Here is a 22,065-nt window from a genome sequence, read left to right as displayed (position 1 = left end):
ACGGGCCAGAAGGAGGAGAAAGGAGGCAAGTGTAAAATGTAAAATAAGATTTCTCTAATTGCACCAGTAACCCCAACAAATATAAATGGAGCTGTCTTACCTCTACGACGCAGAGAAGCGTTTTGAAAAATTGAATTACGTCTTTATAAAATTTGAATGGAAAATGCAGCTTTAGGTGGTTCATGAGGGACATGGGACATTAATAAGATAAAGAAACACAAAATAATTTGAAACTAAGAGGAAGGAAAACTATAACGAGACTGTGATACAGCAATAATAATGTTAAGTAGAATATAAGCAAAATCAAGAAGCAGACAAAGAGGGTGCGATGGGTTGAACTGTGTCCTCCCCAAAATGAGATGCTGAAATCCTAACCCCAATACCTCAGAAAGTGGAAATATTTTCTTTTTATTATTTTCAAATATTGTATAATTTGGACATAAGTGTTTAACAGAGGTAATCAGGTTAAAATGAAGTGTGACGGGTGTCCTTATGACATGGGGATACGTGGACCTTTAGGTGGGTATAAAATTCTAGGCTGGACGCATCCTTCTGGTGCAAACATGGCTCCCCAGCCTCCTGCCAACATTTACTTCTTCAAGTGAGGGACAGACACTCAGACACTAATGTGTCCCCTCGTCTGGGGACCTCGTGTGTGTTCTAGGCTACGCACTTCCTACCAGGCCTCTTTGAAGATCTTAAACATACATAGTTTTAAATCCTTTTCAGATTGGTTACAAAAAATTTTGTTTATAAACTTCCTAGTGAATAGTTAGTTTTTTTTCAAGTTGACCTTCATGGTGTTATTGGGGGTCTGCATTTTGAGATTCTGTCGCGTCTCACCTCTCCGGAGTCCCTCCCTCCCTCCCTCCCTCCCTCCCCTCCTTTGTCCACAGGCTTGTATCGTGGTCGGAGGACCGTCATCCCTGCGGGATGTTGCCGTGTCAGCCTCCTTGGGTCTGTGCTGCCTTCTGGTTGCTGAGCCGTGTCTGCTGTCTCTGGAGACCCTTTGCTTCCCTCCCCAGGTGCTGCTTCTCTCAGCCTTCAGGTGGAGCCTCCTTCCTGAGCCCCTGTTTCAGATCATCGCCTTGCTGGACCCCTGAGTCCCTGTAGCTCCCGGTCCCACAGCCCATGGGGGGCGGAGAACTCGGCCAGTCCATGGGGGGATATGAATGTCGGTCGTGAGTGAGACCGTGTTCAGTATATTTTTCTGTGTCATCTAGAGTTCCTGAGTATTGGAAACACGTCTAGGTAGGTTCTCTGAAAGTCACATCTACAAAAATAGCAGCCCCGTAACCTGCTGTCTCCTGGGCACAGAGCGTGATGCCTTCCTCTCCCAGGATGGAACCGATCACTTCACCAGAGGGAAAATGCAGGGGAGTCTTTGTGCTTTTTAATAGAAAATTTTCTGGAGCACAAAAGTGGACTTGAGGGGAAGAAAGGGGATTTTTTTTTTTTTTACATTTTTAGAAGAATGAACATCTTTGCACTCAGAAGGGGATAATGGTATATGTATATAATATATGTAATGTACATATAATGTGTGTGTATGTGTACATATATACACACACACACATATCTATAAAGTAATTTTACAGTAACATTAACCCCTTTTGTCCTCTGGTTTTAGAAATGTTCTTCCATTAACTCTTCCATAAAGTGAGGGAAATATGGAATAACTGTCAACCATCAGCACCAAAAAATAATAACTATTAATATTACATGTTTTCATTAATTAAAATAATACTGAAACCTACTGGAGGTGCAAGCAGGAGCGTGAGGTTGGCTTCACAATGAGGAAGCATTTCCTGTCTGTCTTTCATGCATTGCCACCTGTCTCAGTAAAGATATTTCCTTTCTCATTGTTTCAAGAAAGCTTAGTTCAAAAGAATGAGCGATTCAATAGACGCATTAACCATTAACGCTACTAACTCACTTAGTCTTTCGCTCCAAAGATCTTTGTATGCATTTTCTTTCCTTTGTTTTGCTTAAGACTTCTGTGCTCTATGTAAATTCATAGAATTATAGGGTGGGCTGTAAAACACTTCAACACTAATGAGGAAAGGGGGAAGAGCCACCGCTGGGTATGTTACACCAAGTAGCGTTAGTTCAACGTACTCAGAAGACTTCATACACTGTTGTCTGCACACTGACCTCTCAGACTATGGGTAGGAGGCCTAACTGTCCAATCCTTTCTTTCGGGTGCCAGTCTGGGTCAATATGGCTAAAAGGGCCCTAAGCCAGCAGACTGGATTTGCGCATCTTGTAGGAATTCACTGTCCACAGGACCTTCTTAGGGGCCCCCATCTAAATAACTTTTCTTCCTGACGACATTCCCTAAAATATACCCTGCTTCTTCAGAGGAAATCTGTGTCTCCCAAAGGAGTCAGCTCGCCTTGTTGATCCAGGTAGATACTCGCCAGATACATGATAGCGGCAGAATGAAGAGACCTAAAATGATTTAGTTGGTAAGTTCAGCGTTACAATTTTCAGATAAAAACGTTCACGTTTATTTTTAACGTCACCATCCACGTGGAAACCTGAGACCTGTCACTTGCCATTCGTGTGATTTTGAGCAAGAGATTTCTCCTCCTTAAGCCAATATCTTGCAGTAAAGTGGGCATTTTCGCAAATCACAACGCCGCAGTCAGAACTATTGTACTGAAAGAAGATGAGGAATACGGATGCTCCTAGAGCAACGTCTATTCATAGTAGTCAGCTGGGAACCAGAGTGTCTTTTCCTCTAGTTCACACAGAGCACTTCCTAGCCTCAATTTTCCAAAGACACTCTCCAACCCCCGCCCAGCATCACTTATCCGTGTGTTACTGATGGCACCGGACTCTTCTCTAGAGAACATGACCCAGTGATGACCCTGCGGGTGGCATCACACGGAGGCTGCAGTGTAACAGATAGAATCCCTTCCATCAGAAAACGGTTCCTGTAGCCACACAGGGAGCCAGCAGCGGCTCAGACTCCGAATTCCAGGATCAATGCAGGATCAAGGGAACAACGCTTCCAGAATAAGGACCTTTTGCGGAGAGGTTATCGCATCCTCAAACCTGTTTCCAGTGATATCTGGCAGCCTCACTGGTCATGCTTCTCCATCCAGGGAATCGGAGCCCTGACCTGAAGGAGACGTGGGGTCAGAATACCCAGGAGGGGACCCAGACCTTGCGCTGGTGACTGGGGCTACCCTGGAAGGTCCCCCGCGCTTCTCCGGAGGCAGCCAGAGCAAACTGCCCAGAGTCTCTGCGCCTCCCCCAGAGGAAGATGACACAGTTAAGCCACACAGTTGCCCAGCAGACGGACTGATGCGAAGCAAACAAGATGGTAAAGAAAGCTATGTTTCTTTTCTATTCAAAGGGAGTATTCACAAAGGCAGTTACTTTATAAAAATAGCAAAGGGCACTAAATATTCAATAGGTGGCCAGTTCACGATAAGTTTTGGTCCCCTCTTTTCTTTTAATTCGGGAAAAGAACTCCCACACCCTCGGTAGGTGTGATTTGCCACGGCTGTGCGTTTGCACACGGGAGGTGAATACAGGCTCAGTGTTTCTCTTGGGTTAGAAGTATGGGGACTCGCAGCTCAATCAGCCCTTGACAATTTCCCAAGAATGTGAAAGCACTTGACGTACACTCAGCATCTGTGTATGAGGCTCTGGGGGCTCTGCTGCAGGTGGCCTCCCTGGACATGCAGCAGGCGCTGAGCTCGAATAAATGCATCTTTTTGTTCTGCTCTTGGCTTTCGGAGACCCTGGGGACCTTGCCCTCACTGTGCTCCTTGGTTTTCAAGGAGAGGGTTTTATTAGGAGCTACGGCAGAATATTTTGCTCGTTCCTTTCATTGCGATTTAAAAAATGTTTAGTATTTTTAAAATTCATATAAAATGAGAAATTAAAATGCCATTTATTTTCAGTTTTTAATGGGAACTATAAATCTATCCTCCAATGTGCTATAAAACAATGAATTGTACCCACCTCGGTGTTGCTGTCTGCTCTGCAGGTCTGGGTGAGAGCACTTCGGTTCTCTTTGTGGTCCAGATAGAGATCTGTCTCCCCCAGAAGACAAATTCCTTGAAGGCAGGGCCTGTGTCTTTTTCAAATGTGTATTCCCGGTAATCAGTCAGGTTACTAATCAGTCAGGTACATAACTGATGAAGTGCTCCAGCTCAGGCCACCACCGACAGAGGGTCCAGATCGGTTTTAACAGCATTTTAAGGGCTTCAGATCAATTCAGCTGGTCTTCAAGACACACTTAAAAGTGGAGAAATCAAATATACAGGCTCCGAATCCATGAAAACCATGATACGGTCCTGCTGTAGAGCGAGAGACGATGTCACGTCCAGGCCTTGGTCCGGGAGTGATCAGAGTCAGGGTCGATGCCCGGCAGCGGTGGAGACGGGTCGCGGGCATCTCGCTCTGAGCCGAGCAGTCCTCCTGGTGAGAGGGGTCCCTCCCTGACAGGCGTGGGCCAGGAAAGTGCGTTCAGTGTAGCTCAAATCTACACTCACACTGGGTACGTTTTACATTTACAAGTTAGTTATGATTTTATTTCAACTTCCGTGTGGCTGAATGAGAATGCCTACCTCATGTTTTGGTTCCAAAACCCTCATTTTGCGTGTGTGTGTGTGTATTCCCTCTATACGTGTATCTAGAAGGAGGGTGGGAATACTTTTGTTTTCCCAGGGTGCCTTTGTGGGCACACTGTTAGTTTTTCCATTCCTGCTATGGGCAGCATCCTTCAGAGGATGCTGGACCCAGAGGAACACGACAGAAAAGTGTGTTTTGAGCAAAAGGCAGAGGGAAGGCAGACAGGGCCGGTGAGACAAGGAGGTGGGATTGGGGAGCCAGGAGAGGGGAGGGGGAAGGCAGGTTCCTCCGGGCACCTTGTCCACCGCAACTGTCGAGGTCCCGGGACGGCAGGGATAGTGTGGCCGGCAAAGCAGCAAAGAGTCCACGCAGCGTCTCAGAGGAGGAGGCCAGCGGCTCAAGGGGAAGCAGCTTCTCCCCCGGCTGACAAGCGCAGGGGACGGGTGGCTGGCTGGCTGGTCGCCTGCTTCGCGAGCAGCGATGACCCGTCCTCCCCATGCTTCACGTGGTCCCCTGTCCTCAGGTTGGGGACAGGTGGGGCCTCCTCCCTGCGGATTCTAATGAACCTTGTTGAGTTTAGTCATGAGATGGTCTGGAAATAGACCATTTGTGGTGACCCAAATGGGAAGGAAATCCAAAAAAGAGGGGATATATGAATCCATATAGCGGATCTACTTCACTGCGCCGTGGAAACTGACACAACATTGTAGAGCAACTATACCCTAACAAAATAATAATAATAGTAATAAAAGGCAAAGGGAATCAGTCACTCATTGATCTGATTTCAAGTATGGCTCTTAATAGAACCAGGAATCCAAAACTTTCAAGCCATCTCTTAAGGTTTCGCACATCCTTTCTCCATCTTTATGTTAGTACATTTTCTTAGATTTTCTATGCTCTACGAATTGATAGGTTCTAAACTCCTCAATCAAAACATGTTTCATTTCATTTTGGAACTTAAAAACTACTTTTTTCCCTTCGTTTTCTCCCTGGCAAACAAAAGTTCCTTCCTTTCCTTCGAATTCCAAAGATGTGAGTTTGTGAGCTGAGCAGACATATTTACACGAGCTTTCAGTCCTTCTTGTAAATTTGTTTCTTTAACGTTGAGCATAGTTATTTCTTGATCTTGGTATGAGTTTCCTCAGATTGTTCACAGCTGACTAACATGACCTGCTGATGAGAAATCAAAACACAGATCATCTTTCTGAAAACAATATGCTTTGCTTATGGGTAAAATACTTTGTTTATGGATTCTCAACTTCTTTTTTTTTTAAGATACAATTCCATTTAAGAAGTTTCAAAAGATAAAAGAGATTGCTGAAAAAATATTTTTAGGACTTAATAAACCTCGACAACATAACTAGTCTACCTTTTCAATGAATCCTGTTACCTGATGCGATTACCCAGCTTATAGCCCCTCACCAAGGGCGGCTCTCATCGGATGAGTAAATGAGACAAACTCCACGAACTTCTGCGACACACAAACGCAGAGGTTGGTGCCTCACTTCACGGAGGGACCTGCGTTTTGAATGTGACCTGAAAGTCTCTGCTCTGGACACTGAAGCACGAGTTCTCTGCTGCTGTTTAGCCAACGAACACGCTGCCTCGGTCCAAGGGGCCGGCTCCCTGCAGCCCGTCAGCCCCGCCGCGTCCAGCGGAATCCACCACTTTTCGCCATCTGTTTCCAGACGCGGTAAAACTGTAATATTTCTTAGCAGACTGAGCATTGCTACTTGGATCCCACAACATTCTTTGCACGCGGGGAAGAGCTGGCAGCTCCTGAGCCTGGGGGCAGCAGAGACCTCGTGAAAATCTAGGCTGAGTGACTTGTTCCAGCGTCAAAGCTTCTGAGGCTGAGGTTTGCTTCTTTATTTGCTTTTAGAGAATGAGAGTCTGGGGAGTGAAGGTGGAGGGCCTGCCTTGGAAAATCAAGGGATCTGTCGATTGAGAATCGTTGCAGGTCTTCACCAGAATTGGTCAGGTTACTGACTAGAAATTCTCATCTATTTTTATATTGTTGTAGGTGCCAAGTGAACAAGCTTAGTATTTCAACCTGTAAAAATATTTGAAAATGTTCAAGTTTTGAAGCATTGAGAGACAGTAGTGAATATTTAAGACTCTGCAACATGCTAGAAGACCCCCTGACCTCTCTAAGTCTGACGGTGTGTAATGCACCCCTGTGATGTGGGAAAGCGCATGTGGCATTGATCACCCATGTGGGTGCAATGCCAACTCCACGTGGCTTTGCAGTCTCTGATTTTTGCAAGTACTTTTCTTCTTCTTGAATATATTTTGTGTTGATTAAACTATTCATCATCCACCCCCACAAATAAACATTACTCAGCCTGTACCACTGACAACCAGCTGAGAGAATTCTACCTAAATTTTTTTTAGAGAAAGAAATTAAAACTCACCCAATTATTTGAGAACCTACGGGCTTTCGATGAAGAGTCTGGTGGAAAACTAGTTCTCACACTGGTCAGTTACTTCCCCTTTTTGGGTTTTTATTCTCTGCTCTCACATACAAAACCGGCTTGCTGTGCATCTGAAGTCACCAAAGGAGGCCTGAGCTTGTCACCCCTTCCCAAGGGCTTCTTTGTCTGCTTGGCCTGGGAGTGACCTTCACCTGGAGTCGTGCTTCATGTCGGACGCTGGCGTCTACCTTTGCGCCTCTGTAATGGGGCTGCACAGATGGCAGAGCTGTGCTCTCATTTACGAGGTAGGAGCAACTTCCATACGGCACTTAATCTCTCATCCTTTTGGCTCTGATCTGAAGTGACTGTGGATTGAATCTCTCATCCCTTTGGCTCTGATCTGAAGTGACTGTGGACTGAGTGATCGGATGAGACCCTCGGCCCTTCCAGGCCTCCTACAGGTTCCCCGGTGTGATTGGTATTTGCTGCAAACAGCACTTTAGTGCGAGTGTTATTTTTCTCACTGAAGAGGCGGGTTCGGGTACGGGATGAGATTTATGTAGGGTTTTCTTCCTGAGAATAGAAATCAGAAGGAACAGATGCTGGCTCCCAGGCCAAGCAGACAAAGGCTCAGTGCAGAGGGAGCCTGCGGCCTTCACAGAGTCCAGACACGGAGGTGGTGGTGCGTGGGTGCTCCTGGGATGTAGGCGGGGGACCGAGAAGCAGGCTACCCTGGGGGAAAGGTAAAAAAAGAAGCAAAAATAATTCAACTAAAGTTAACAGAATAAGAGCAAAAAGAGTAAGAAAGAGACAAATTGTGATGCAGGGAGGAGAGAAGCAGATGGGAAGTGAAGCGATTATTTTTAGGATGGCTCCAGTATGGGAAGCCAAGGCATCGTGGGAATAAGCATGAGATAACCCAATTTATGCAGCTATTTTTAAAAAGTCAGCATCATCTTTAAAAATGGTCAAAGCACTGGGTGGGCTTTAATCAGCACTGAAGGCTGTGCAAAGTCCCACAGTGTAAGCCGCCCACGGCCCCTAGAAATACAACCACGACTCGGTGACACTGGACCACGGGAATGACCGCCCAGGCTCGTGGGGCAGCTGGCGGGACGTGCTCCCCATCGGGCTGTCGGGCTGTGGGATGAAGGAGGGCTTCCCCCGACAGGACGAGCAGAGCGTGGGCTCCCGGCCCCGGCAGGTGAGCGGGCCCCACAGGTCGTGTCCCCATCCGGACAGGAGGAGGACAGACGGGTGAGCAGGTGCATCTCAAACCTCTGCTGTGCTGCATCTGCTAACACGGCCTTGGCTGCAGAGGCAGCTGTGGAGCCCGGCGCCAGCCACGGTGGACGTTTTCGCTCCCGAGGGGGGTACCGGCAAGGTGTGTGGTGAAGCAGCAACACCCCAGGGGTGACTCAGCCCACCTACCAGGACCCACCCTGCTGAGCGCGTGTGCTGGGGCTGGACCCACCAGCAGGCTCACTCCCCGCGCCTCCGTCCACAGTGAACATGGACGTTTGGCTCTAGGGTAGAGTAATTTGGGATACCTTTTTATTTCTAAAGTACTTGGGTGATGAAGCACGAGGCAGTAGCCTTCAGTCTGCAAACCGGTATCTCAACACCCCCTCTGAGCCTCGAAGGTGCCGGAGCCCAGGGTGGGCACGGGGACCTTCCGCGACGGTGCGCAACGGCAGTGACCTGGGGCCAGGTGACTGGCCAGGCGGCCATGACCTGGCAGCCGTGACCTGGGCCAGGAGCAGTGGGGGGCCGGTCGGCACCCTCACGCCCGTACACCACACAAAAGCTTTCAGCATCTACTGAAGTCTGTAAATAGTCCCACCGTGGTCGGCACCAAGCCACCAACACGGCTTCAGCTGAGTCCCACATTTCTGAACTTCTCCTGGTTGGCTGGTCTGAGCTGGTCAGGGACCGGGCACTCCAGGTCTTCCTCACTCTCACTGAATTTTTAGAGCCATCACTCGGCACGTTTGCAGGTAAGGGCATCCCTGCCTGGTTTCTCCCCCGCCCAGCTGTCCGTGCAGGTGTGGGCTGGGGTCAGTAGCATGTGGGCGTGGGCGTGCCTGGGCCCCCCTCTCGGGCCGGGACGCTCTGCTGTGTGAGGGACCACCTGGCACCCTCTGACCAGGCCCTCTGGAGACCCCGCGGTCCGTGGTGTCAGGAGCTGGGCCCCGGGTGCTGGGGAGGCGGCAGGAAGGACGCACGTCCAGAGAGCGGCGTTAGGGAGCCTCTGTGCTGGGCCATGGCTCTTCTTAGGTCTCAGCGCAAGAGCCCACGAAGCTGCCCTGTGGCCCCACATACATGATCCCCGTGAGCCCAGCAGTGATATTTAGAAGGAAGGAAACTGGAGTCAAGTATTCCCTCAGTCAGGCATTCTTTTGCCGAAGGCCCTTCAGGGACCTCTTCCAGACCCCCTGATGGGCTCCTCTGTTAAGGCACCTGCCCCTCCCCCATCCCCCCACCCCCACGCAGCACTCGGCACGCAGAGCACTTTGCCTAGTGGTCTCCGAGACCCACGACAAACATGTACTATTTTCTGTTTAGAGGGAGGGGTAACCTGGGGACCACATGGCCACTGGAGGGAAAGCCAGGTGGACGTCAGGCTGGGTGGTGACCCTGGGGGGCAGAGATGAGGTTGGCCAAGAAAGAGGAAACACTTTGTTCTTGTGTGTTCTGGAGGAAAAGTATAGCCAGCGCCAGTTCTCAATAATCTGGACTCCAGACCCTACTCAGTCCATTGTCCTCTGGGATTTCTTGGTCCAAATTAACACGTTTTGTCCAAACTGCCTACCTGCACCCCAGCATTATGACCTCCTGTCTCCCCACTCAACTCCATTTCAGAACCTCTGCCAATAGCCATCACCCGGGGCAAGAACAGAGAAAAAAGCAAGGATGACAGATTCTCTCCTGCTGCAGGAATCCCTGAGGGCAGCTAAGGACGGCAACCGGAGCCCCAGCAAGGGGAAGGGCCTCGAGGCCTCTGAAGAGGGGGCAGAAATGAATATGATTGTCTGTGTTTTGCCGATGAGAAAACTGTAAGAATCTATAAGAAATGTAAATTTATATCATTCCCCAAGGCAGGTAAATGGTCCCAATAACCAAATGCAAGGGACCGGACCTCAAAGCCACTTCTCCTTTGCACTCCTTTGCCCCTGGAGGACCTTCCCCTCATTGCAAACTGGACATTTTAAGCATAATCGGGCTGCTCCAGCATGATGCCGCTAAGAAAAGGACTGATTTATTCTGACCGTGGTTAGTTTTGAAAAGGTACAGATTAACAAGCAAACAAAAAATAGCATCACCAGATGGTCGCGGGGATTCTCACGGCCCATTGAAGACAGTCACCAGAGCAGGCAGCTAGTTCTGTGCCAAGAACCCTTAGAAGGACCAGCTTGGGGTTGACGCTTGGCTTTTATCGCCCCCCAGGGGCCCTGGGACGGTTTCTCAGCATTTCTAGACCTGGACTTCCGGATCCATAAAGTGTGAACATCACAGAGCTGTTGGGAGGATGACAGGACAGGAGGGCGCGAGCCTATAGCACAGGGGCTGGGGAATGAGCCGGGGTTTGTATTTTGGGCGATTGTTCTGCGGACGCTTCCCTGCTTGAGGAACGGTCAGTGTTCCGGGGCTCGTGGGTACTTGGGATTTCATAAAACGCTCTCTATGCCTCTGATTTTTGTGTGGAGGATATTCACTCATCTAATCTGTCCTAGAGCCTCGGCAAAGACTGACCCTAGCAGTAAACAATGAGTTGAGTTGAGTTAAGAGCTAAAGCGCAGTCTTGTTGTTTTGTAAATTCTCAGTTGCTTTGGATGCAAAGGTCAAGGTCAGTCTTGAGACCTCAGCCAAGGTGACCCAGCAGGATGCTCCTGGAGACGTGGAGGGGTGTGTCCTACGGGGAGAAATCTATCAAACTCGTGGTCTAATTCCTCCCAAAATATGTTCTCAGACCCGTTGAATGGCCTGTACCCTCCTTCCATCCTGACCAGTGTGTTGAGAACGAAGACACCCAGGACGATAGTTCAGGAATGTTCCCTGTCGGCATGTTCTGGGCACTTCCATGAGGCAAAGAGTGTTCCTTCATGAGCACCAGCAGGTCCAAGGATCCACGTTCTTCAGATCATGGCACAGAGCCGGCTTGTCACAAATGTTCAGGGTCTGGAATCATCTCTCCAGGCCAGGATGGGGGCCCCAGTCCTGTGCACACCCCACCTCAGTCCCCTGGATGTCAGGGCCCCCAATTACCCTTGATGGGAACAGCTCGGGCAGCTTTTCCTTCAAGAGGGCCCTTCTCCTGCCAAGTCTGTCCTTGCATCCTGGGACCTTCAAGCCCAAATCTGGAATAACTCTTTGCAGACACAGTGAAAGCGAATATGTCTAGAGTGATTTATGCGTCTGTTTGAACTTACATTCCTATGTTTCGCTGCTTGCTGTGGGCAAGAATTTTCTGATGGCTTATGATGAACAGAGTTTATATTAGAAGCTGCTGTTTACTTTCTGAGACATGAAGTGGTAATTTCATTAAGGGCTTTCATTAGATCTTGGTAACTTGCAAGTTTTCTCCAGTTTCATTTGCATACAGAACGTTATAAATATAAAGGGAATTCTGGATTTGTCATTTAAAGAAAGATCCAAAATTGCAGAATTGAGATGGATAACATTGTTTTTATATATGTACAGATTGTCGCAAAGGTGTTCGTTAAAGTTTCCATGGGAAGAGTCCGTGCTCCTTAGTCGTGATATAAGTGGTTTCAATGATCTCACAAGCTTATCCATTATCTTCAAACAGGTGAGTGGGGGAGATGCGAGATTACCGTGGAATGCGAGAGTCCCTCAGAGGGTCATGGACTTGCAAGATTGTGTTTAGAGCCTTCTCATTTGTCTTTACTCAGATGAAATAAAACCTCCTCCACCTTGAATTCCTGGAAGTAGGATGCAGATTTTAACCCTTTCTTACCCTCCAAGGCAACCATTTTAGAAACAAAAATATATTTGTCCTCTGGGGTAGAAGTGAGATTTCCCCGCTGGCCTGTGTGTCTGAGCACACGTGCCTACAGGAAGCTGCTGCTTCAGAATCTTTCTGGACAGGATCCCATCTTGATCCCAAGAAGATGACTTAACTAGAAGTAAGGCAGACAGGTGCAAGAAGACATTTAAACACCATCCTTTGTTGCAGGAAATTTGTTTCTAAGCTCACCCTCAAGTCATTGCAAAATATGATGGGAGGAGATCAAAAGGAACCGAGGCACAGAAACATGAGACTGGTTTCAAAGGCCCTGCCTGTTTCCAGGACAAGGTTCCTTTCACAATGAAGCTTGCTGGATAATAAAGTATATGTATAGCTTCTCTGTCGGGAATGAATTTGGGGGAGGGTACTTCTCAGTAGTAAAATGACTACAGTGGCATCATAATTTTAACAAAATTAAGGAAATAATTAAAATAAACACATTTTATGCTATGAGCTTTTCTGGAAATTTCCTTTTTGTTTGTCACATTGTGACTCAGTAACTAAATGCTGGAAGGGTCTCGGGGCACTGTGAGGAAAAAGTGGGAATTGGAGACTATTTGCTGTTAGGTATGGAGTACAAGGATACAATAGTGATTCAGCCAAAAAAAACTCACTAGCAAATTTATATCTCCAGTGAAGCTGAGTTCATTTCACATAACAGAGCCTGCTTCATAAGCTTATGTAAAGATTAAATTGTTAATAAATACAACTAAAAATTAAGAATGTAATATTAAAATTTTAATAAAGACTGAATCGTTCGTAAAACTCAGAAGAATATCTGACACAGTTTAAGTGTATCAATCAATGTTAGTTATTATGGTTGTAGTTTAAAATATCGATTTATAAAAATTGGAGTGTATGTAGAAAATATTTGCAAATGATATGACAAATAAGGGGTTAATATCCAAAATGGATAAACAGCACATACAACTCAACATCAAAAAAATAAAAAATAAAAAATGGACAGAAGACCTGAATAGACATTTTTCCAAAGAAGCCATACAAATGGCCAAGAGGCACGTGAAAAGATTCTCCACGTGACTAGGCATCAGAGAAATGCAGATCAAAATCACACCGAGATGTCACCTCACACCTGTGAGTATGACTATTATCAAAAAGACAATAAATAACAAATGTCAGCCTGGATGTGGAGAAAAGGGAACACTCATGCACTGTTGGTGGGAATGTGAATTGGTGCAGCCACTGTGGAGAACAGTACGGAGGTCTCTCAAAAAACTAAAAATGGAACTACCATATGATCCAAGAATTCCACTCTTGGATACATACCTGAAAGAAACAAAAACACTAATTCAAAAAGATACATGCGTCCCAATGTTCATAGCAGCACTATTCACAATAGCCAAGATATGGAAGCAATCTAAGTGTCCATCAACAGATGAAAGGATAAAGATGTGGTGTGTATATGTATATATATATATATATATATATATATATATATATATATATATATATATATATATATAATGGAATATTACTCAGCCATAAAAAAGAGTGAAATAATGCCATTTGCAACAACGTGGATGCACATGGAGGGTATTATGCTAAGTGAAATAAGTCAGAGAGAAAGACAAATACTGTATGATATCACTTACATGTGGAATCTAAAAAATACAACAAACTAGTGAATATAACAAAAAAGAAACAGTCTCTTGCATATAGAGAGCAAACTAATGGTCACCAGTGGGGAGAGGCAAGGGAGCAGGGTCAATAGAAGGGTTGGGGATTAAGAGGTACAAACTATTATGTGTAAAATAAGCTACAAAGATATATTGTACAACACAGGGAATACAGCCAATATTTTATGGTAACTATAAATGGAGCATAACCTTGAAAAATTGTGAATCACTATATTGTACACCTGTAACTTATATAATATTGTAGGTCAACTATACTTCAACATAAAAAAGTAAAATCTGAATTGGAAAAAAATTAAAGTACACATTCAATATTTTTTCAATTTTTATTGACAATGTCTAGAATATTAACATAATCTAGTTATAAATTTAGCAAGAACACTTCCTTAACTATACCCATCATTTAAAAATTCATCATAATATCAGTTCATTAAATCATCCCCTACTTTCACTTGCTACGACCTTTTTTTTTATCTACCACATGTCTCTCTGGAATTATGTTTATGATTTGATATTTCTGTTATGGGAAAGAAGCCATGCTGGTCAATCGAGGGCCATGAGAGGAGCTCTAAAAACCGGTGTTTATGATAAACACAGGTCAGGGAGGCTGACTGTTACATTACTTTCAGACCAGAACCTCCGCAGCACTTTGGCAATTATGAAATGAAATTACTGTGTGTTTTGTTCTCTGCATTTTCTTTTTTGACACTTATTAGGACGGGTTTGACGTCATTATTTTGAAAGTCTAGGCTTATCATTTCGTGTCATAAATAAATACAACTGCTATTTCAAGAAAACACAGCACAATCAGTTCAAAATCAGAAAGCAAATCGTGGCTCCACGGAGAAAAGCTGAAATGTTGTGACGATGTAAAGTGTGGAGAAAAAGGTTGGCACTGACAAGAGCAATGAGTCACTGTAATGACTCAGCTCCAGGCTGAAATCTTAGGGGGAACATGTAGGTGGCAGAATAAGGGAAGGAGGTGCTGTGGTTTCAGTGTCTGTGCCCCTCCCCACAACCTGTGTGCTGAAGCCCTAACCCCAAGGTGACGGTTAATGCGGGAGGTGATGAGGTCAAGAGGGTAAAGCCCCCCGAGAATGAGATCAGTGTCCTTTCAAGGGGACCCCACACAGCCCCTGGCCCCTTCCAGCACCCGAGGACATGGCGGGAAGATGTGGGTCTGTGAACCAGGAGGTGGGCTCCCACTTCCTCACCAGACCCTGAATCTCCCGTCCAGCCTGCAGGACTGTGAGAAACCAGTGTCTGCTGCAGACAAGCCCCCCAGTGTGTGGTATCCTGCTCTGGCGGTGAACGGACTGAGACAGGAGGTGAACGTGGAGGGGCTGGTGGGCCCGCGGCGAATGCTATTGGGACCAGGTATTTTCCTGGAAAACAGAGGTTGAGGAAGGGGTCGCGCAGCACTGCGGAGAGATGCAGAAGTGGGCGGCGTCGGGGCTGCCCTGCTGAGCACTGGGTCTGTGTGCGCGCGCATGTGTGCGTGTGTGTGCGTGCGTGTGTGCGTGTGCGTGTGCATGCATGTGTGTGTGTGATACCCGACAGCTTTCCCATCACTGAATGCAGATCCCAGGGCTTCCGAAAGGACAGTAGAAGGTCCTCACCCCGTGTGATGCTGTGTGTGCTCAGGACACGGCCACCATGGCTCTGCAAGGAACTGTCAGGATGGCTGAACACCGGCCGGGTGCTCCGGCAGGGCTGAGAAGATGCGATGGAAACCGACACTGATGACCTGAGGGGACGAGGCCTCCAGGTGGGGATGGGAGCCCTGCGCTCTGGCTAGCACTCAGGCCTCCACCGTCTGTCAGCGGGCAGGTTGACTCACTGGGAGGATAAGCCATCGCCCCACCTTCACCCTCCGACCTCTGCCCACCATCATCTGGCCCGACCTCCAGGAGGGCTTTCCCCCTGTGGTGCCTTCTGGGGTCCCTCTGAGTCCCGGTTTCCCTGTCCCCCCTAAGTGAGTCGCCCACAACCTGCCTTCTTCTCCAGCCGGGGCTCAGCTGGCCATAGACTTTGCATTTGGGCTGACAGTTGTGTCCTGATTGTTCGTGTGTTGAAGGCCCAGGTCCCAGCACAGGCGGAGGGTTTACGGTGCCCCCCAAGCCCCCCAAATCTGAGAGACAAACAGCCGACCACCCGTATGCAAAGGAGGACACACCGCATGACTCCCCTGTCCAGCCACGTTCAGATCAGTTGTCTCACTCCCCTCGCCCTTCCCTCCCCCGGCCTCTCCCTCCTGCCGCCTTCCTGGATGTGAGAAGGATGTGCTTCCTGGACCCCCAGATCACAGATGGGAAGCCAGGACAGCCAGCGGGGGGGGGGGGGGGGGGGCTTTGGGGAGCCCTGGGAAAGGTCCAGGCATTAAGGAGCTTGGTTTTGAGCTCAGGGAGAGAGAGCAAAGCTGACAGACGATGATTCTCATGGAGAAGTTTGAATCTTGCAAGAAAGTGAGGTTTCGGGAAATCTTCCTGGGGCTTCGGCGGGGACGGAGGTGGGAGGGGAGCTGGGGGAGGGGCGCGAGGGGCATCGAGGCCAGAGCCCCAGCACACAGGTGGGAGCCCCTCCTCCCATAGCCAGACCGCGTCCCTGCCTGGACCTTCCACGCTCTGTTCAATCAGGCGATACGTGTCTGCATTCAGCCTTCTTGCTCTGGGACAGGAGTCCTTTCAGGGCTACTGCTTTAATAACAGCCCCCGAGCTGGGTGTCTGAGGTTTTGCGCACAGAAATCCGTCTGGCTGAAATGTTTGGAGACCAGATTTTGATCCAAGTTCCATTTCCTCACAAGAATGGGTAAACTAAGCTTTAATAATCAAAGGTGACCTTTCCAAGGAAGCTGCGGCATTTGGAAAGTGTCCACCGAGTATCTGAGAACAATGTCGAGGCATCTTCTCCGCTGTAGCTGGTGGGGCTGGCGTCCCTCACCCCCCGGGGATCTGGGCGAGTCTCGGAGGGGCCGTGTCGGGTGGGAGACTCTGGCTGGGCCTGGGAATGATGCCTGCTGGGTTTTCCTGCTTCTCGGAATATTTATGAAACCATGATTTTCGTTAATCTCACAGCACGGCCTGCCACCCTGATGGGCCACAGGGCAGCCTGGGGATGGGCCCCTCTCTAGAGAGGGCAGTGCCAGCAGCAGCCGTGTCACCCTGGGGTCCCGGGCCGCACTCAGATGACCCACCGGCTGGTGGGGTCTCCAAACCCTTCATTTGGTCCCCGGGTTAGTTTTTGTCTTAATTTGCATGGTTTTGACTGAAGTCATCTGGCAGTACTGAAGCCCAGAGCAAAACCAGCGATTTCATCTGACATTACTGCGTGTAGGTTCATGAGGTTTTGTGGTTTCTTCATCAAGCGTGTAGTTAAATGTTACAAAATGAAGCCATAAAAACCTTGTCTAGGAAAAATTCATGTCTCTCCAGAGGCGCCAAATGTGCTTTAAAACTAACCGGTTGGGGGGCTGGAAGAGGTTAGTCTCCAATTTAGTAAACTTGCTTAGATGAGACATTAAATCTAGCAATTAAATTGTTTTTAATAATTTAAAATTTTGAAATAAAAATAAACTTGGAGAAGAGGCTGGTACAGAAAAACAGTGTCCTTCTGAATATTTCAGACCCTCCAAAGGTCAGATGTTGAATTACAGCTTTGACCAAGATCCGTGGGATCGTTTGACATTAAAAAAATAAATCACCCCTTTCCTCAAAGACTGTGAGGCTCGGACACCAGTGTCTGCACCTCCTGCCCGTCTTGTGCCTCTACCACGGGCCGTCCCTCCGTCTGCAACACGGATTCTTTCATTTTTAAACATTTTACTTTTACAGTGAAAACTTTAGACTCGTTATTGATAATAAAAGTATCAAGTGCCTTTAAGTTCTAGGAACTTCTCTCTCCCTGCCCCTCTTCTGTAAGTTAATATGCAGTGGGAAGAAATGCTTCTGCTCCACAGGAAACCAAAATGAGAGCGTCAGCATTCTGCTGAGTTGCTGAGTTGCCTAATTCCGCGCCTGCACTTGCCATGCCTGCCCTGTGTTGGGGGGGGCGGGCGGGGGGGCGGGTAGAGCTCGTCTCCCCTCCCCTCGGGACCTTAAATGCTAGTAATAAAGGACAATCAGCCAAGGCACACAAAATACAGCAGTGCTGGTAAGAACCACGGGGAGCGGTCAGGGAAGTGGGGGGCAGGGTGCTATTTTATACAAGCCCAGGGCGGCATCCCCGCCCCAGGCGGCGACATCCAACTTCCTGCAGCTCCTGGGGAGACATGCGCCAGGCACAGGGACCGCTCATGCAAAGGCCCTGGGGCAGGGCAAGCCTGGCTCCCTTGGGAAGCAGCGAGCAGCCCAGCGTGGCTGACAAGCAGTGAGGGAGGGGATGGAGCCCCAAGGTGGTGCCTCGGGGGGACCTCGAGGTCTCTGTCAGCGAGGGGTGGTGAGCAGTGCTTAAGCAGAGGGACAGGTTTGCAGGCAGTGCCTTGTCTGCAGGAGGACTGGCCGAGGTAGAAGCAGGGGTGAGAGAGGAGGCACTGACCCAGAAAGGGACCCGGGCCTCGGGGCCTCTAGTGAAGATGAAACTCTGGAAGGTTCTGGCTTTAGCAACCGGACAGTGGTGGTTTTCTGGGAGGAGGAAATGGTCCCCCCCCAGGACATCGGTCAGAGGTCCACACCCTTCCCACCTGCTCGGTCCCCTAGATGCCTCAGGCCTGCGGTCCCCGTCCGCCTCTCCGTGAGGGAGCACCACGTGGGGACACAGTGTGCTGGGGGAGAGTGGTGGGCGAGGTCCAGTGCTTTCATCTTCTCGCGGAAATGAGATCTTGAAGACACCAGATTTTGGATAAATATGTTCTGAAATTTCAGTATAGATAAATATCTCCATTCCAAATGCCCTTCCAGTGTTTGCAAACAGCAAGGCTTCGTGGAGCTGTGTGATGTTGTTAGAAGTATCCTGAGGAATCTGAACTACGAAGGGACGGGGAGTTTAATGTGCAATATCTCCTGGCAGCTTCTTCCCCGCGTGGGCAGCTGCGCTCCTGGCAGCCTCAGCGGGGCTGGGGGCAGGAGGCGGGGCAGCACACCTGGGGCCAGTGAGTCGCAGAGACAAGGTGACCTGATCATGGTCAAGGCAGAGTGGGATTCCGATCTGTCCTAGTGGACGCCTGGACTCCTGCTGTACGCATCTGTCTTTCCAGGTAAGAGTTTGAGAGCAAAACGCCATGTTACTGCGGGACACGCACGCAGACAGACACGGTTGTGACCTCGGGAGGAAACCCACCCCCAGAGCCAGCTGTCACAGACGGCCTCAGGGCCCTCGGGGGACTTGACATCCGGAAGGCTTTCCAGTCAGCTCCTGGTAGGGAGGACAGACCTCCTTCCTCATTTATGTTCAGTTGTTGTCAAGCTCAGCTCGTAGCATCCACCGGGCGCATTCAGGGAGGCGAGGAACACAGACCCCTGCTCGTTGTAGAAGCTGTCACGTCAGTAGAGGGAGGTTCACATACAGGTGGGGACGGTACAACGTCCCCAGGGAGGGGAGAGATTCGGGTGAAAGAGACCGCAGGGCCAAGGAACACTTAGTGAATAGCTTGCCCTCTGAAGCAGGAAGAGGAAAGCTCTCAGCTCACCGACCAAGCTGCTGGAGGAAAACCGTCTCCCATCCCAGGAGCAGCAAAGAGCCCGAGTCCACAGAGTCGTGGTTTCCTACCGGTTTCTAGTCTCCCTCTGAAATTTGCACTTCTTATTCTCATTTCATCGCAAAATATACCTTTTTATTTCAAAGGCTATCAAAGCTTTACATTTTCTCTCTGCACAGTTTCTCTAGAGGGAAATGTTTATTTCTACCCTCTAGGTTTACTCCAGATGACTAAAGCCTCAGCCTGTCCTCACCTGGTCACCCATGAGGTCACCTGCCAGGTATGTCCACTCTGCCGCTGAGCCCTCTCGCCGGGTCTCGTAGGTCAGAGCCGTGCCCATGGCTGACCCTTCATAGCCACTTAGCCAACTAAAAACTGGCATAAATATTTGTGGTTGGCAAAATGATACATTCTTGCCGTTGAATATCTAAGAAACGAACTACAAAATTATCAAATCTCCAAATTAAAAAACAACCTTAAAAACCATCAGTCCCAGTGTTTTTCAAACATCCTAGCCATGCTATCCCTTCTCCAGACTCAGTTTAGTGAGAAAGCCCGGAGTGAAGACACGTATCACCCTTGGACTGCAATACCGGAAGACGGGAGTGGGTCTGGATGCCCCCCAACCCGAACACCCCAGCTCCGTCGTGGCCCCAGGGAGGCCCCAGGATTTGGAAAAGCAAGGTTTGCAACTACTGCTCAGTTTAACGTTCAAGCCGGCGCTAGACCGTCTCTATAACTGCAGCCTTGCCAAGTGACTGTGTGTCTACACAAAATCACCACCACAAGGAGGGGTTTGCTTCCTTGGATACGTCCCTGTGCTCACAAAACACAGTTGGGCAGCAAGGAAAGAGGAGGCTTCCACCTCCAACTGTGGGCAACGTTCTGCAAGATGGCCGGACGTGGAGCGGTTCAGCTCTAGGTTACAGAGAGGGACAGTCCAGGACTTAGTAGCCACAGAACCTCAGCACGTTACTTAAGCTTCAGTGTTTGTACAGAACTTTGCAGGGCTTAGTTAATAAGTGGTGGCCCTTGTTGGGCAGCCAGTCGACGTGCGCTACGATGATGGTGCTGGTGATGCTGGCGATGAGGACGAGGAGGCCGCAAAGGCGGGACCGCTCGGAGGGGCCCCGGGACGGCGTCCCCGACGCCAGCTGCTGCAGACCTGCAGAGAGCTGTGCCCACGAGCAGAGCCTGGAGAAGCCAAGCGCTAGCTGGCTGTGGTTTCAGACTTTGTAACTCCCTTGTATGAGATCACGATTTTAAATCAAATGTTGAAAATGAAGGCACATAAAATTCTATTTTTAAAACTGAGGACCCTAGTTTTCACTTTGAGGTTTTGATTTTTTAACCCTATTGGTGTAGAGGTGATTGAGAATGCTTCTAAATAATAACGGGCCAAGCTAAAAAAAAAAAAAATGTGAACGGAGAATACATTTTGGTAGAAAAAGACCAAAGACAGGTTTCTCCTGAAGAAAAAGCCCCTGGCCCCTGGCCCTAGACACACAACTCTCAGTCCTCAAATCTCAGAAAACCACCTTTCTCTTACTGAAGCCTAAGAACAAGTCCAAAATTCGAAATAACTGAGATTTATTGGTTCACATTTAAAAAATAGTTTGTCTATTTGTATCTATAATCCTTTTCTATAGCGGTAAGTGGCCACCATGAAAGGGATCAGAGTTTGAATTTTTCTTCTTTATGGAGTGAGGTGGTGAGGGTTTCGCCACCGTGTAGATCTCGATCCACTGACAAAAGCTTCCCTTTTCACCCCCTCCAGCTCCCCCAGACTCAGCCGGCTCTGGTCTCAGCGTCCTGGGTCTACGAGGCCCACAGGTGCTGCAAGGAGTGACCTGGTGCTCTACTGACAGGTGTGTTATGACCATTGGACCCTTTGGACAGATTGAACAATGTCTCTAAGAAACCCCCAAACTGTTCACCGTTCACTTTTACAGGAGAAGACATCTCATACCTGCAGAGGTAAAGGGGTGACAAGCTCATAAAAGCAGGAATAGCAAAATTTTCCTGTTACAAAGGGTTTTAATAGGAGGGAAAGGTTCAGAGGGGAGAGCCCTTCAAAGGGAAAATGACCAAACCCCACAGATGTCAAGGCTGGAGAGGTAAATGGGGTCCCTTGCGGACTGATGATCCCCCCGGGTGCTCCGAGACGGACGTCAGGCTCTGAGCTCACGGGGAAGTTCTGGCTTCGCGTGAAGCAGGTGTGTTACCCTGGAGTCGGACAGGGTCACAGGGAGAGGAGAGCCAGTGTGGACAGAGGGAGCGTGCACCCCCTCGGTCTGTCCACACCTGCTTCTCACGCACCTCACACGACCCCAGGCTGCTCATCCGGACCTCTGCACAGGGTCCACACTCCCACATTGCTCTGCCTTCTCCGTGTGCATGGGATAAACTCTCACACATCGTAACACCCGCAGGCTGGGCTGCAATGCTGGCCTTGGGATGTGGGTTCCTGAAACGCACGGAGAAGGGGAGAGGGACCCTTGCCCGGCATTGTCACATCTTCCGTAGGAGGCATCATTGTCACTCACATCCCCAAGGCTCACATCGCTCAAGCAACGTTTGAAACGTAACAGATAAGTGTTTCAAGATGGCCCCAGAGTCCTTTTCTCCACTGATTTTTCTCAAGTTGCGTGGGTTCGGAGCCCAGCAGTCCCTGGGCAGTCACAGAACATGCGTGTCATGAAAAGCCCTCAAAAGCCAAAATTGTTCTAACTGGTTCCCCATTG

General features: G+C 48.7%; 2 long non-coding RNA genes across 4 annotated transcripts; one reads left to right on the top strand and one right to left on the bottom strand.

Moving 5' to 3' along the window:
- Positions 1-1,669: 1,669 nt before the first annotated feature.
- On the bottom strand, positions 1,670-6,730 carry LOC137204329 (uncharacterized). The gene is made up of 3 exons (XR_010933535.1): positions 5,960-6,730; positions 3,979-5,763; positions 1,670-3,127 (listed from the first exon to the last, which is right to left on the bottom strand). It is a non-coding gene; the product is annotated as an uncharacterized lncRNA (long non-coding RNA).
- A 588-nt stretch (positions 6,731-7,318) lies between these two features.
- LOC137204328 (uncharacterized) lies at positions 7,319-12,797 on the top strand. Of its 3 annotated transcripts, XR_010933534.1 has the most exons (4): positions 8,228-9,001; positions 9,867-10,060; positions 11,706-11,814; positions 12,202-12,797. It is a non-coding gene; the product is annotated as an uncharacterized lncRNA (long non-coding RNA). The 3 variants fall into 3 exon arrangements; XR_010933533.1 differs by lacking the exon at positions 8,228-9,001 and adding an exon at positions 7,319-8,208 and having other exon boundaries at positions 9,867-11,814; XR_010933532.1 differs by having other exon boundaries at positions 9,867-11,814.
- Positions 12,798-22,065: the final 9,268 nt, after the last annotated feature.

Source organism: Pseudorca crassidens, chromosome 13, assembly GCF_039906515.1.
Source record: "Pseudorca crassidens isolate mPseCra1 chromosome 13, mPseCra1.hap1, whole genome shotgun sequence".
Lineage (NCBI taxonomy): Eukaryota > Metazoa > Chordata > Mammalia > Artiodactyla > Delphinidae > Pseudorca > Pseudorca crassidens.
The sequence above is the reverse complement of the archived record's forward strand: the minus strand, read 5'-3'. Positions and strand labels throughout refer to the sequence as shown.